This window comes from Ambystoma mexicanum, chromosome 11, assembly GCF_040938575.1.
Source record: "Ambystoma mexicanum isolate Mex_15411 chromosome 11, UKY_AmexF1_1, whole genome shotgun sequence".
NCBI classification, from domain to species: Eukaryota; Metazoa; Chordata; class Amphibia; order Caudata; family Ambystomatidae; genus Ambystoma; species Ambystoma mexicanum.
The window spans coordinates 632,334,195-632,350,174 of NC_090934.1; positions in this window are offsets into that span (position 1 = coordinate 632,334,195).

Consider the following 15,980-nt stretch of genomic DNA (forward strand, 5'->3'; position numbering starts at 1 on the left):
AGGACTTCATGGTGTGTGTCAGAAAATGTGAAGGCAGTGCAAGGTCAACTTCAGGTATCACGTGCAATGTGCATTCAATGGGTAGCATATCTACAAGCAAACCACCCCTCCCCCCAAGTGCAAAAGCAGGGATGCCTAGCATGGTATCAAAAGGCTGACCATAGACCTGTGTATTGACAGACAGTGTTGACTAGCATCAACAGCATCATGTGAGTCAAGTGACAACACAGCAAATTATGATGGGACAGTAAGCAGGACACATGATGAAACCTCTGGAGTACACCCACGTGTGAAGAAGACACTACACCAGTTGGACAGAGTCATTGGCCATTAAACAGGCTGAGGCCTGTGACCCACACAGAATGTCAGACCCTAAACATGTGTGCAACGCAGTACTGAGCCACAGTTGACATGGGAAGACAGATGAAATGCCATGCAATTTGGGTCATCATGGACTTTTGTAACAGTGATCATCCAGTCATGAACACATTTGGGCATGCGTGAAATGCACATGGAGCATGAATGGGCACTCATGTCCCTGCGGGGCATCTGACCTCTGCACAGCCCAAGTGAGACACCCTGCATCAAGTACTAAGGATGTACCTCAATGGATATGTCTGGCAGATTGGCCGCTGGATGTTAGAATGTACACAGGAGGCATGACCAGGAAAGTAACCAAGGGCAATATTGTAGCAGACCAGTGCTAAAATGGAATTGGGGTGCACAGCAGGGGGTTGAGGGGCAAGGGAGCATGCCTACATTGGCTACCCTCTTGCAGGCAGTGGACACATGCATGTCAGTCATGCTATGCACAGTTCCTGGGCTGAGAGGAAGGTCACCCCACGCTACATACAGAAGTGTCAGTGAGCTGGAACATGGACCGGAGGGGCATACTGGTAACCAGCATGTGACTAGAGTGCAAAAGTGGTGATGTGGACAGTCCCCGTCTGCTCCACATATCCACTATCCAGCAGAGTAGACATGCATCAGGGAAGTATTGCATTACTCGCACATCATAACCATGTACACGTGACATGTAGTGGCAGTCATGCACAACACATCACACAAGTAAAACACACACGTCCTTGACAAACACGCATCAACACTCACTGGACTGGGCATCAAAGTCCGGCATCTCTCCCACTCCTTCGACCAATTCAGATGGTATGAATTCCGCAACGAGTGACTCATGCGGAGTGAGGTCTTCCTCCTCCGGTGCAGGCCCACCGCCACACACCAGAGTCAAGTTGTAATTTGAGGCACGCTTAGCCTTAGGGCTGCGTTTGAGGTCATTCCAACGCTTTTTGCACTCTTGCGCCGTGCGCACCTCATGGCCGAATGCACTCACATGTTCCGCAACTTGCTTCCAGTGGGTATCACGGTGGGCAGCCGTAGTCTGACAATTAGCACCCACTAGCATGTCACAGCTGTGTTTCCGCACATAGCCCACGAGGAAGTCCAGTTCCTGTTTGCAGAAAGGCTTCTTCCTCGATGTGCAGGAGGTCGTGGCTGTGTGTGGGGTCCCAGCCTGTGCTGCAGGTGCAACCTTCCTCCTCTAGGATTGTGGCCCAGACCCTGGCTGGCTAATGCCGCCCTGATCAGTATGGCCAGTGGGTTTGGTGGATTGAGCCAAGGGAGTGGCAGGTGGAGGGACGACCAAAGGCCTGACTTGTGTCAGTGGCAGCTGGGTCCCCTCTAGTGGACCCTGCGCAGCAACATCCGCTGTGGCAGGTTCATTGACCTCAACTGTCCTGGTTGGCAGACTCACAACCGGGGTGTTGTTGGGTGCATCTGCCCTTGCACTTGCCAACAGCCCACTGTTCGGGGCAGCAGATGACATAACTGCCCCAGGGACATGTGTCTTGGTCGGGCAGCCCTGCGTGCCCCTACGGTTTCACTCCTGGCCTGTTGGAAGTCTTCCAAGGCCTCTTCAAGTGCCGACGCAGCCTGCGCTGGCAGACCCTGAGCCTGGGTGGTGGTGTCCACAGCTGCACCTGCAGCTACCACTACCCTTGGGCCTGTGGCAGTCGATGAAACGGACTGCCGGGTCTCACTGGCGCCAGTGCCAGATGCAGAAGCTGCATCTCCCTGAACCACAGGGAGTGGTGGCATAACTGCACCGACACATGGCACAACATCGTGCTCAAGTGGCGCACCCCTGCCTCTTCCCCCTGTGTGGCCACGCTGGACATCCTGGAGTCCCCCTACTCCCTGGTCAACCCGGCCATGTCCCCGACCACGCCTGCCACGAGGAGGACGCCCAGCTGAGGCGCCCCTCATTTTTGGTGGCCTCCCAACCATGGCACAGATGTAGTAGTGCCGGCACAGATGGAGTAGTGCCAATGAGAGGTGTACACCACAATTGACTTGGGCAATTGGGGTGAACGGGGTGGGATGCAAGATGTTAACAGCCCCCCTTCACCTGCAAGGCTGTATGTGACCCCAGTGATGTAGTAACAGGTCACGTAATGCTCAGGCACCCCAAAACTGCAGTAAAACCGTGCACGCAACCCTGCAGCCTATGTGCATGGAATCAACCTCCCACAGTACGTGGTGGCACCCAGTAACACGAAAAAGGCGTACGCGTGGGACACGCAGGCTACTATGACCTTGAAAACGGGTGCTATTCAGAGGGGCAACCGCAGTGGGAAAAATAGCGTGCGCGACTCACCGTCTGACTAGCGCGATGCAGAAAAACACGCGTAGCTGATACCCGCACCAAAAGAAGAGATACGTCCTTGATAGCTATGAAGTTGTGATGGCGCGCGAAACAACACGAAGCAGGAACACACGTCGGTCTCCACGAAAGGCACGTACAGTGAACTGCTGGCCCTGCTCACCTTTAACCCGTGCTGAGGGAAACGCCTGCGTGCATCACGTCACTTACACGCGTATGCCCTTTCCTCGGATTACACGCATTCACACGCGGACGTGCAGTTTTTTCATGCGCGCTGAACCGCTATGCCCACGTCAGGAGGGAAACACCCACGCGGGTAGCGTCACAGAAGCGCTTACGCGCTAAGGGCCTTTGGTCCAATGAAATCGCGTACGTGTGCTGACGCGCTTACGCGCTAAGGGCCTTTCCATCAATTGCACGCTGACGTGCAATTTTTCACATGCCAAATCACTCCATATCAAGCTGGCCATGCAACAACACACGGAAGACCACGCTCCTGCCCAGAAGGCCAAATTACTGCCCCCCAGAGCCCTGAGCACGCTCCCACCTGCCATCTGCTGCTGCCTGCCCGCCTGCAGCCCACGTGCCCTGCTATTTGGTGCTTGTACATCAGCCAGGGTTCCAGTTGCTGTGTCCACCCCAGCTGGAACAGAAGACTCCCGATTGGGATACCATCGCTCCACAGCCCAGCCCCAGGACCCAGTTGTCCACCCACGCCTGCCTCAGGGGTCGCCATGTCAGGGCAAACACCAACTGAGACCACTGGTGACCCCCAGCCAGAGAGGCAGAGGGCCACCAGCTTCAGTGTGAAAGAAGTTGGTGTCCTGGTGGAGCATGTCCTGGGGCATTTTGATGCCCTCTTTGGAACATCACGCGCCATCAAGGAAGGACGGGAGAGGATCTGGGATGACGTAGTGGTTGCCATCAACGCGGAGGGGGTGGCAACCCGTGACATCAAGCACATCAAGAAGCGCTGGGAGGACTTGAGGTCCAGGACCCTCTACAAGGCCGGCGCCTTGCGGAGGGGAGCCGGGTCAGCATGAGTGACATCCAGATGAGGGTCCTGGAACGCGTAGGCCCAGCACTCCACACCCAGATCCTGCAGAGGAAGACCCATCTGGAGTTAAGCGGTAAGTGGCCAAGCATTGGTGTGTGAGACAGGGCATGTTGCAGTGTGCTAGTAGTCTGATACTTGCCTGTATGTGTGACATAGGCCATGTATGGATGTGTGTGTGCAGGGACATCCTGGTCATGCATGTGAGACCAGTAATGTGTGAACCACATGGTTGGTGCATGAGTTACAATGCAACATGGGTAGCTGTATGGCAAATGCACACATGAAAGCATGCCAGTGTATGTTCTTGCACATGGTGAGGGTGTGAGGGATGGGTGCTGCTGTCATGTACATGTATGGTGCACATGTGTGTGTGTCTGAGAAGTGTGTGTGTGACTTCAGCACACCATGGATTCATGACACATGTCTGTGATGATGTGTACATTCACTCATGCAGTGCGGTCACTGTTGTATGCACTGTGTCTATCCACTGTGTCTGTGGTGTGTAAGGCATGATGCATGACCCTCCGGTGATGTGTGTGTGTTAGGGAGAATTCTCTGTTTAGGCTGAATTTCCTAACCTAGTGAGTCCCCTTGCAGCTTTGCTGGATTTCTGGAGTTTGTTTTTTCCATCCTGCCAAGAGTGAGACTCTTTTTCTCCCACTCTTGGACATGAATGTGTGTAATTCCTTTGAATGTCAATGTGTTCTATGGGCTATGGGGTCTTTTACTCCATAGGGTCTCATATGTTTTGCTATGTGTGTTACACCGCACCCTACGTGCCGTAACACTGGGGCGTCCTAGCGGACCTCCACCATAGACTCCATACTGTCTCCCCGGGCATGTAAAGTCACCATTGGCTTAACTAGACCTAAATTTACTAACAGAACTAGTACACACCATCTTATTGTGGACGTGCTAGTAGGGGTAATTCGATTACTCCTAGGTCTGTTATTCAAGGGGGCACTGTCCCATCCCCCCTCGTCGAGTTTTGGCTGGTGGCAGTGGAAACTACTTGTTATGTTCGACCCCGGACATAACCCTATGGGATTCTTCCCATTGTTGGAGATGGATACTTTTCCTCGTTAATCTCTAACATACCATCAGTTAACTTATCTTAAATAAGTTTACCGGATGATATTTTCTGCCAGAACTCGGTTTTTAAAATGGCGTCTGTGTTCGTCTCTGTGACTCCTAAACCAAAGGTTGAGCCCTTTGTTCCACTTTTGGCGGGCTTCTGAACAGAGACCCTCCAAAGTGGTGCCATTCTGTCTGGATTACCACAGGGGTGTGGGAGGGGGTTTAGGCACCCTGGACCGAGTTGCCTTGCCAACTCCGGTCGCACTCTGGTGTGATTGGTCCAAGTGGTGAGCATCCCCACTCACCACTTAGCGTGTCTTGATTGACAGCTAGGCTGAATGAATGGGGGTTTTCTGCATAAAAGCAGGGCTTTTGGGACTGGATCTTCAGAAGTCGCCACAGGACCTAAGAATCCGACGAGCGTAACGCTGAGCCGACCTGCACGACGACACCTCCGGTGGAGCCCTGCGGAACCGACTCACCACTTCCCGACGACAGAGGAGATCTCCCTGCCAGAGAGTCTCTTCCCCTGACTTGTGGGAACAACCAGTCCCCTTTGCTTTTTCTTCGCTCCAGGACGCAGTGGTCGAATTGCCCGTGCAGAGCACCTCGGCAACCGGATAGCCACTACCCCTGTATCGCGACCAAAAGGTGGTGCCTTGTGATGGAGCACTCCGCAGCTGGTCTCTTCCCTGGTGGTGCACCGGACTTCACTTTTCTTCGACGACGAGATCCTCTCTACTCTTGGCAAAGACCCGACGTGCATCCACCACCAGGAACAACTGCCCCCGCCGGAGCGGTCTCTCCACAGTCAAGGTACCGTGTCCACCTGGCTTCCCTTTCTGCCGGATCGAGTGGGGTGTCTTAATCCTCGCCTTTCCTTTGGGTCGCCTCCAAGCTTTCTTGGCTTTTGGACTATGCCCCACACTTTTGTAAATAGTTTTTTTGTTAGGTAGGTTATTAGATAGGTTTAATTTGTTTCATTGGGCTCATGGACCCTTGAAAATTGTATTGTACATAGTTGGACTTTGGATTTATTTGGACATTTTACCAGTACCCAGACTTTGGTTTTCCAGCAATATCGCTATAAGTTCTAACTTCTTGCCTCTTACAGAAAGATTCTCTTGCCTACAGAGAGCTCGTAAACTCTCAGTATTTTCACCGGACAAGGACTCTTGACTGTAAGCTTCCATAGAAGACATGTTTTTGAAAGTTGCTTTTTAGTGCGAAGCTTTGTGGTTAGTTATCCTAAAGTGTCGAAAAGCACTCTAAACTCCATACTCGATACAAATCCCACTGCTTTACACCAGTGTTAGGCGGAAACCTGTGCAGTTCCCTCTGGGACCACTGCAAAAGATTTAGGACTACAGACGTTTGGCGGTGAACCCACTTGGTAGCAGTCTGTACCACACAAATTCACTTGGTAGCTGTGGCTGAGCAGTCCGACTTCCCTCAAGAAGAGTTGGGCAATTCTTCGCAGTAAGACAAGCAAACACGCAACGAGGATCAGTGTAAAGATATTAAGGTATTTATTTATAACAAAACATCTATCAAAAACACTATGGCACTATCACGGCAAACAAATCAATCACAATTACTCTACAAAGAAGAAACGATCAAACCCCCCCTAACAATATTTCGACAAGTCTAGGTTCTACCGGCACCACTTATTTACAGACAGAGGTGTATGCCTCAACCTAGATGGCACTCTAATATTAGTTAGGACGGGAGAGAAAAATAGGCAGGTTATGAAATCAACACAGTTCAATACTTCACGGGTAAAATGCAAGGCAAGAAGGCAAGAACCACAATAGATCATAAAGTTCAGAGGCCAGGCCCACTCGGAGAGAGGCAAGGCGATATGTCCCAAAAAGTCTCTTTGTGGAAATGCGTTCGAGTCTGTGTAGCAAATTGTTATTGGAAGATTGGACCAGTTCAGAACAATACCCTAAAGAAAGCTTGGAGGCGACCCAAAGGAAAGGCGAGGATTAAGACACCCCACTCGATCCGGCAGAAAGGGAAGCCAGGTGGACACGGTACCTTGATTGTGGAGAGACCGCTCCGGTGGGGGCAGTTGTTCCTGGTGGTGGATGCACGTCCGGTCTTTGCCAAGAGTAGAGAGGATCTCGTCGTCGAAGAAAAGTGAAGTCCGGTGCACCACCAGGGAAGAGACGAGCCGCGGAGTGCTCCGTCACAAGGCACCACATTTTGGTTGCAATACAAGGGTAGTGGCTATCCGGTTGCCGAGGTGCTCTGCACGGGCAATTCGACCACTGCGTCCTGGAGTGAAGAAAAAGCAAAGGGGACTGGTTGTTCCCACCAGTCAGGGGAAGAGACTCTCCGGCAGGGAGATCTCCTCTGTCGTCGGGAAGTGGTGAGTCGGTTCCGCAGGGCTCCACCGGAGGTGTCGTCGTGCAGGTCGGCTCAGCGTTACCCTCGTCGGATTCTTAGGTCCTGTGGCGACTTCTGAAGATCCAGTCCCAAAAGCCCTGCTTTTATGCAGAAAACCCCCATTCATTCAGCCTAGCTGTCAATCAACACACGCTAAGTGGTGAGCGGGGATGCTCACCACTTGGGCCAATCACACCAGAGTGCGACCGGAGTTGGCAAGTCAACTCGGTCCAGGGTGCCTAAACCCCCTCCCACACCCCTGTGGTAACCCAGACAGAATGGCACCACTTTGGAGGGTCTCTGTACAGAAGCCCGCCAAAAGTGGAACAAAGGGCTCAACCTTTGGTTTAGGAGTCACAGAGTCGAACACAGACGCCATTTTAAAAACCGAGTTCTGGCAGAAAATACCATCCGGTAAACTTATTTAAGATAAGTAAACTGATGGTATGTTAGAAATTAACGAGGAAAAGTATCAATCTCCAACAATGGGAAGAATCCAATAGGGTTATGTCCGGGGTCGAACATAACAAGTAGATTCCACTGCCACCAGCCAAAACTCGACGAGGGGGGACGGGACAGTGCCCCCCGAATAACAGACCTAGGAGTAATCGAATTACCCCTACTAGCACGTCCACAATAAGATGGTGTGTCCTAGTTCTGTTAGTAAATTTAGGTCTAGTAAAGCCAATGGTGACTTTACCTGCCCGGGGAGACAGTAGTCAGTCCCCGGGTATGGAGTCTATGGCGGAGGTCCGCTAGGACGCCCCAGTGTTACGGCACGTAGGGTGCGGTGTAACACACATAGCAAAACATATGAGACCCTATGGAGTAAAAGACCCCATAGCCCATAGAACACATTGACATACAAAGGAATTACACACATTCATGTCCAAGAGTGGGAGAAAAAGAGTCTCACTCTTGGCAGGATGGAAAAAACAAACTCCAGAAATCCAGCAAAGCTGCTGGGGGACTCACTAGGTTAGGAAATTCAGCCTAAACAGAGAATTCTCCCTAACACAGGGGCAGCCTCCACCAGGCCCTCACTCATGTCTCCCACCCCCGCACCCACCAGCAGTGCAGGGGCAGCCTCCACCAGGCCCCCACTCATGTCTCCCACCACCCCCACCCCCCAGCCACCATGGGCAGCCTCCACCAGGCCCCCACTCATGTCCAACTCATGTCTCCCTGCACCCCCAGCCCCCAGCCACCAGGGTCAGCCTCCACCAGGCCCCCACTCATGTCTCCCATCACCCCCACCCCCCAGCAGTGCAGGGGCAGCCTCCACAAGGCCCCCACTCATGTCCCCTATCACCCCCACCCCCCAGCAGTGCAGGGGCAGCCTCCACCAGGCCCCCACTCATGTCTCACATGACCCCCACCCCCCAGCCACCAGGGGCAGCCTCCACCAGACCCCCACTCATGTCTCCCACCACCCCCAACCCCAGCCACCAGGGGCAGCCTCCACCAGGCCCTCACTCATGTCCAACTCATGTCTCCCTGCACCCCCACCCCCCAGCAGTGCAGGGGCAGCCTCCACCAGGCCCCCACTCATGTCCCCTATCACCCCCACCCCCCAGCAGTGCAGGGGCAGCCTCCACCAGGCCCCCACTCATGTCTCCCACCACCCCCACCCCCAGCCACCAGGGGCAGCCTCCACCAGGCCCCCACTCATGTCTCCCACCACCCACAGCCCCCAGCAGTGCAGGGGCAGCCTCCACCAGGCTCCCACTCATGTCTCCCACCACCCCCATCCCCCAACCACCAGGGGCAGCCTCCACCAGGCCCCCACTCATGTCCAACTCATGTCTCCCTGCACCCCCACCCACCAGCCACCAGGGGCAGCCTCTACCATTCCCCCACTCATGTCGCCCACCACCCCCACCCCCCAGCCACCAGGGGCAGCCTCCACCAGATCCCCACTCATGTCCCCTATCACCCCCACCACCCAGCAGTGCAGGGGCATCCTCCACCAGGCCCCCACTCATGTCTCCCACCACCCCCACCCCCCAGCAGTGCAGGGGCAGCCTCCACCAGGCCCCCACCCATGTCTCCCATCGCCCCCACCCCCCAGCAGTGCAGGGGCAGCCTCTACCAGGCCCTCACCTGTGTCTCCTATCACCCCCACCCCCCAGCAGTGCAGGGGCAGCCTCCACCAGGCCCCCACCCATGTCTCCCATCACCCCCACCCCCCAGCAGTGCAGGGGCAGCCTCCACCAGGCCCCCACTCATGTCTCCCACCACCCCACCCCCCAGCCACCAGGGGCAGCCTCCACCAGGCCCCCACTCATGTCTCCCATCACCCCCACCCCCCAGCAGTGCAGGGGCAGCCTCCACCAGGCCCCCGCTCATGTCACCTATCACCCCCACCCCCCAGCAGTGCAGGGGCAGCCTCCACCAGGCCCCCACTCATGTCCAACTCATGTCTCCCTGCACCCCACCCCCCAGCCACCAGGGGCAGCCTCCACCAGGCCCCCACTCATGTCTCCCATCACCTCCACCCCCCAGCAGTGCAGGGGCAGCCTCCACCAGGCCCCCACCCATGTCTCCCATCACCCCCACCCCCCAGCAGCGCAGGGGCAGCCTCCACCAGGCCCCCACTCATGTCTCCCACCACCCCCACCCCCCAGCAGTGCAGGGGCAGCCTCCACCAGGCCCCCACTCATGTCTCCCACCACCCCCACCCCCCAGCAGTGCAGGGGCAGCCTCCACCAGGCCCCCACTCATGTCTCCCACCACCCCACCCCCCAGCCACCAGGGGCAGCCTCCACCAGGCCCCCACTCATGTCTCCCATCACCCCCACCCCCCAGCAGTGCAGGGGCAGCCTCCACCAGGCCCCCGCTCATGTCACCTATCACCCCCACCCCCCAGCAGTGCAGGGGCAGCCTCCACCAGGCCCCCACTCATGTCCAACTCATGTCTCCCTGCACCCCACCCCCCAGCCACCAGGGGCAGCCTCCACCAGGCCCCCACTCATGTCTCCCATCACCTCCACCCCCCAGCAGTGCAGGGGCAGCCTCCACCAGGCCCCCACCCATGTCTCCCATCACCCCCACCCCCCAGCAGTGCAGGGGCAGCCTCCACCAGGCCCCCACTCATGTCTCCCACCACCCCCACCCCCCAGCAGTGCAGGGGCAGCCTCCACCAGGCCCCCACTCATGTCTCCCACCACCCCCACCCCCCAGCAGTGCAGGGGCAGCCTCCACCAGGCCCCCACTCATGTCTCCCACCCCCTCTCCCGCCCCCCAGCAGTGCTGGGGCAGCCTCCACCAGGCCCCCACTCATGTCTCCCACCACCCCCACCCCCAGCCATCAGGGGCAGCCTCCACCAGGCCCCCACTCATGTCCAACTCATGTCTCCCTGCACCCCCACCCCCCAGCAGTGCAGGGGCAGCCTCCACCAGGCCCCCACCCATGTCTCCCATTACCCTCACCCCCCAGCAGTGCAGGGGCAGCCTCCACCAGGCCCCCACTCATGTCCAACTCATGTCTCCCTACACCCCCACCCCCAGCCACCAGGGGCAGCCTCCACCAGGCCCCCACTCATGTCTCCCATCACCCCCACCCCCCAGCAGTGCAGGGGCAGCCTCCACCAGGCCCCCACTCATGTCCCCTATCACCCCGACCCCCCAGCAGTGCAGGGGCAGTCTCCACCAGGCCCCCACTCATGTCTCCCACCACCCCCACCCCCAGCCACCAGGGGCAGCCTCCACCAGGCCCCCACTCATGTCTCCCACCACCCCCACCCCCAGCAGTGCAGGGGCAGCCTCCACCAGGCCCCCACTCATGTCTCCCACCACCCCCACCCCCCAGCCACCAGGGGCAGCCTCCACCAGGCCTCCACTCATTTCCAACTCATGTCTCCCTGCACCCCCACCCCCCAGCCACCAGGGGCAGCCTCCACCAGGCCCCCACTCATGTCTCCCATCACCCCCACCCCCCAGCAGTGCAGGGGCAGCCTCCACCAGGCCCCCACTCTTGTCCCCTATCACCCCCACCCCCTAGCAGTGCAGGGGCAGCCTCCACCAGGCCCCCGCTCATGTCCCCTATCACCCCCACCCCACAGCAGTGCAGGGGCAGCCTCCACCAGGCCCCCACTCATGTCTCCCACCACCCCCATCCCCCAGCAGTGCAGGGGCAGCCTCCACCAGGCCTCCACCCATGATGTCTCCCATCAGCCCCACCCCCCAGCAGTGCAGGAGCAGCCTCCACCAGGCTCCCACCCATGTCTCCCATCACCCCCACCCCCCAGCAGTGCAGGGGCAGCCTCCACCAGGCCCCCACTCATGTCTCCCACCACCCCCACCCCCCAGCCACCAGGGGCAGCCTCCACCAGGCCTCCACTCATTTCCAACTCATGTCTCCCTGCACCCCCACCCCCCAGCCACCAGGGGCAGCCTCCACCAGGCCCCCACTCATGTCTCCCATCACCCCCACCCCCCAGCAGTGCAGGGGCAGCCTCCACCAGGCCCCCACTCTTGTCCCCTATCACCCCCACCCCCTAGCAGTGCAGGGGCAGCCTCCACCAGGCCCCCGCTCATGTCCCCTATCACCCCCACCCCACAGCAGTGCAGGGGCAGCCTCCACCAGGCCCCCACTCATGTCTCCCACCACCCCCATCCCCCAGCAGTGCAGGGGCAGCCTCCACCAGGCCTCCACCCATGATGTCTCCCATCAGCCCCACCCCCCAGCAGTGCAGGAGCAGCCTCCACCAGGCTCCCACCCATGTCTCCCATCACCCCCACCCCCCAGCAGTGCAGGGGCAGCCTCCACCAGGCCCCCACTCATGTCTCCCACCACCCCCAACCCCCAGCCACCAGGGGCAGCCTCCACCAGGCCCCCACTCATGTCTCCCATCACCCCCACCCCCCAGCAGTGCAGGGGCAGCCTCCACCAGGCCCTCACCCATGTCTCCCATCACCCCCACCCCCCAGCAGTGCAGGGGCAGCCTCCACCAGGCCCCCACCCATGTCTCCCATCACCCCCACCCCCCAGCAGTGCAGGGGCAGCCTCCACCAGACCCCCACTCATGTCTCCCACCACCCCACTCCCCAGCCACCAGGGGCAGCCTCCACCAGGCCCCCACTCATGTCTCCCATCACCCCCACACCCCAGCAGTGCAGGGGCAGCCTCCGCCAGGCCCCCACTCATGTCACCTATCACCCACACCCCCCAGCAGTGCAGGGGCAGCCTCCACCAGGCCCCCAATCATGTCCAACTCATGTCTCCCTGCACCCCACCCCCCAGCCACCAGGGGCAGCCTCCACCAGGCCCCCACTCATGTCTCCCATCACCCCCAGCCCCCAGCAGTGCAGAGGCAGCCTCCACCAGGCCCCCACTCATGTCCCCTATTACCCCCACCCCCTAGCAGTGCAGGTGCAGCCTCCACCAGGCCCCCACTCATGTCTCCCTGCACCCCCACCCCCCAGCAGTGCAGGGGCAGCCTCCACCAGGCCCCCACCCATGTCTCCCATCACCCCCACCCCCCAGCAGTGCAGGGGCAGCCTCCACCAGGCCCCTACTCATGTCTCCCACCACCCCCACCCCCCAGCAGTGCAGGGGCAGCCTCCACCAGGCCCCCACTCATGTCTCCCACCACCCCCACCCCTCCACCAGGCCCCCACTCATGTCTCCCACCCCCCGCCCCCCAGCAGTGCAGGGGCAGCCTCCACCAGGCCCCCACTCATGTCTCCCACCACCCCCACCACCAGCCACCAGGGGCAGCCTCCACCAGGCCTCCACTCATGTCCAACTCATGTCTCCCTGCACCCCCACCCCCCAGCAGTGCAGGCGCAGCCTCCACCAGGCCCCCACCCATGTCTCCCATCACCCCCACCCCCCAGCAGTGCAGGGGCAGCCTCCACCAGGCCCCCACTCATGTCCAACTCATGTCTCCCTACACCCCCACCCCCAGCCACCAGGGGCAGCCTCCACCAGGCCCCCACTCATGTCTCCCATCACCCCCACCCCCCAGCAGTGCAGGGGCAGCCTCCACCAGGCCCCCACTCATGTCCCCTATCACCCCGACCCCCCAGCAGTGCAGGGGCAGCCTCCACCAGGCCCCCACTCATGTCTCCCACCACCCCCACCCCCCAGACACCAGGGGCAGCCTCCACCAGGCCCCCACTCATGTCTCCCACCACCCCCACCCCCAGGAGTGCAGAGGCAGCCTCCACCAGGCCCCCACTCATGTCTCCCACCACACCCACCCCCCAGCCACCAGGGGCAGCCTCCACCAGGCCCCCACTCATTTCCAACTCATGTCTCCCTGCACCCCCACCCCCCAGCCACCAGGGGCAGCCTCCACCAGGCCCCCACTCATGTCTCCCATCACCCCCACCCCCCAGCAGTGCAGGGGCAGCCTCCAACAGGCCCCCACTCATGTGCCCTATCACCCCCACCCCCCAGCAGTGCAGGGGCAGCCTCCACCAGGCCCCCGCTCATGTCCCCTATCACCCCCACCCCACAGCAGTGCAGGGGCAGCCTCCACCAGGCCCCCACTCATGTCTCCCACCACCCCCATCCCCCAGCAGTGCAGGGGCAGCCTCCACCAGGCCCCCACTCATGTCTCCCACCACCCCCAACCCCCAGCCACCAGGGGCAGCCTCCACCAGGCCCCCACTCATGTCTCCCATCACCCCCATCCCCCAGCAGTGCAGGGGCAGCCTCCACCAGGCCCCCACTCATGTCCCCTATCACCCCCACCCCCCAGCAGTGCAGGGGCAGCCTCCACCAGGCCCCCACTCATGTCCCCTATCACCCCCACCCCACAGCAGTGCAGGGGCAGCCTCCACCAGGCCCCCACTCATGTCTCCCACCACCCCCATCCCCCAGCAGTGCAGGGGCAGCCTCCACCAGGCCCCCACTCATGTCTCCCACCACCCCCAACCCCCAGCCACCAGGGGCAGCCTCCACCAGGCTCCCGCTCATGTCCCCTATCACCCCCACCCCACAGCAGTGCAGGGGCAGCCTCCACCAGGCCCCCACTCATGTCTCCCACCACCCCCATCCCCCAGCAGTGCAGGGGCATCCTCCACCAGGCCTCCACCCATGATGTCTCCCATCAGCCCCACCCCCAGCAGTGCAGGAGCAGCCTCCACCAGGCTCCCACCCATGTCTCCCATCACCCCCATCCCGCAGCAGTGCAGGGGCAGCCTCCACCAGGCCCCCACTCATGTCTCCCACCACCCCCAACCCCCAGCCACCAGGGGCAGCCTCCACCAGGCCCCCACTCATGTCTCCCATCACCCCCACCCCCCAGCAGTGCAGGGGCAGCCTCCACCAGGCCCCCATTCATGTCCCCTATCACCCCCACCCCCCAGCCACCAGGGGCAGCTTCCACCAGGGCCCCACTCATGTCTCCCATCACCCCCACCCCCCAGCAGTGCAGGGGCAGCCTCCACCAGGTCCCCACTCATGTCCCCTATCACGCCCACCCCCCAGCAGTACAGGGGCAGCCTCAACCAGGCCCCCACTCATGTCTCCCTTCACCCCCACCCCCCAGCAGTGCAGGGGCAACCTCCACCAGGCCCCCACCCATCTCTCCCATCACCCCCACCCCCCAGCAGTGCAGGGGTAGCCTCCACCAGGCCCCCACACATGTCCCCTATCACCCCCACCCCCAGCAGTGCAGGGGCAGCCTCCACCAGGCCCCCACTCATGTCCAACTCATGTCTCCCTGCACCCTGTTATGCGGAAACCTGTGCAGTTCCCTCTGGGACCACTGCAAAAGATTTAGGACTACAGGTGTTGCGATGAACCCACTTGGTAGCAGTCTGTACCACACAGATTCAATTGGTAGCTGTGGCTGAGCAGTCAGACTTCTCTCAAGAAAAGTTGGTCAGTATAGGGAGCATACAAGATAGGGTAATTCTCTGCAGCACAACGAGTAAACACGCAACCAGGCTTTAGTATAAAGATAGTAAGTTATTTATTGATAACAGCACGTCCATGAAAAATACTAAAGCAAACCACAGCAAATAATTCAAAATACAATTACTCTGCAGAATGGAATAAACTCAATCCCCCGAAACACACTATCGACAACTCTAGGTTCTACGGCACCACTTATTTTCAGACAGAGGTGTATACCTCAACCCAGATGACACTCGAATATTTAGTGAGGAAGGGAGAGAAGAGAAAGGCAGGTAACGAAGTCAACACGGTTCGCACTGAAGCGGGTAAAAATGCACGGCAAGAAAGCATTAATCACACCAGATCCTACAGTTCGTCGGCCAGGCCCACTCGGTGAGAGGCAAGGCACGATGTCCTGGAAAGTCTCTACGGGTGATGCATTCAAGTCTCGTTTAGCAAATTGGTTAGCGACAGGTGGAACTAGTTCAGAACAAAGAGTGAATAAAGCTTGGAGGCAACCCAACGGAACGGAGAGGAATCAGATACCTCACACGAACCAATCGAAAAGGGAAGCCAGGCGGTTACGGTACCTTGTTGTGGAAGACAGCTCCGACGGGGGCAGTTGTTCCTGGTGGTGGATGCACGACGGGTCTTGGCCAAGAGAAGAGATGCTCTCGTCGTCGAAGAGAAGATGTCCGGTGCACCACCAGGGAAGAAACCAGCCGCGGAGTGCTTCGTCACAAGGCACCACCTTTCGATCACGGTGCAGGAGTAGTGGCTATCCGGTTGCCGGGTGCTCTGCACGGGCAATTCGACCACTGCGTCCTGGGCGACCAAAAAGCACAAAGAAGAAGAAGACTGGTTGTTCCCACCAGCCAGGGAAAAAGCCTCTCCGGCAGGGAGATCTCTTCTGTCATCGGGAGATT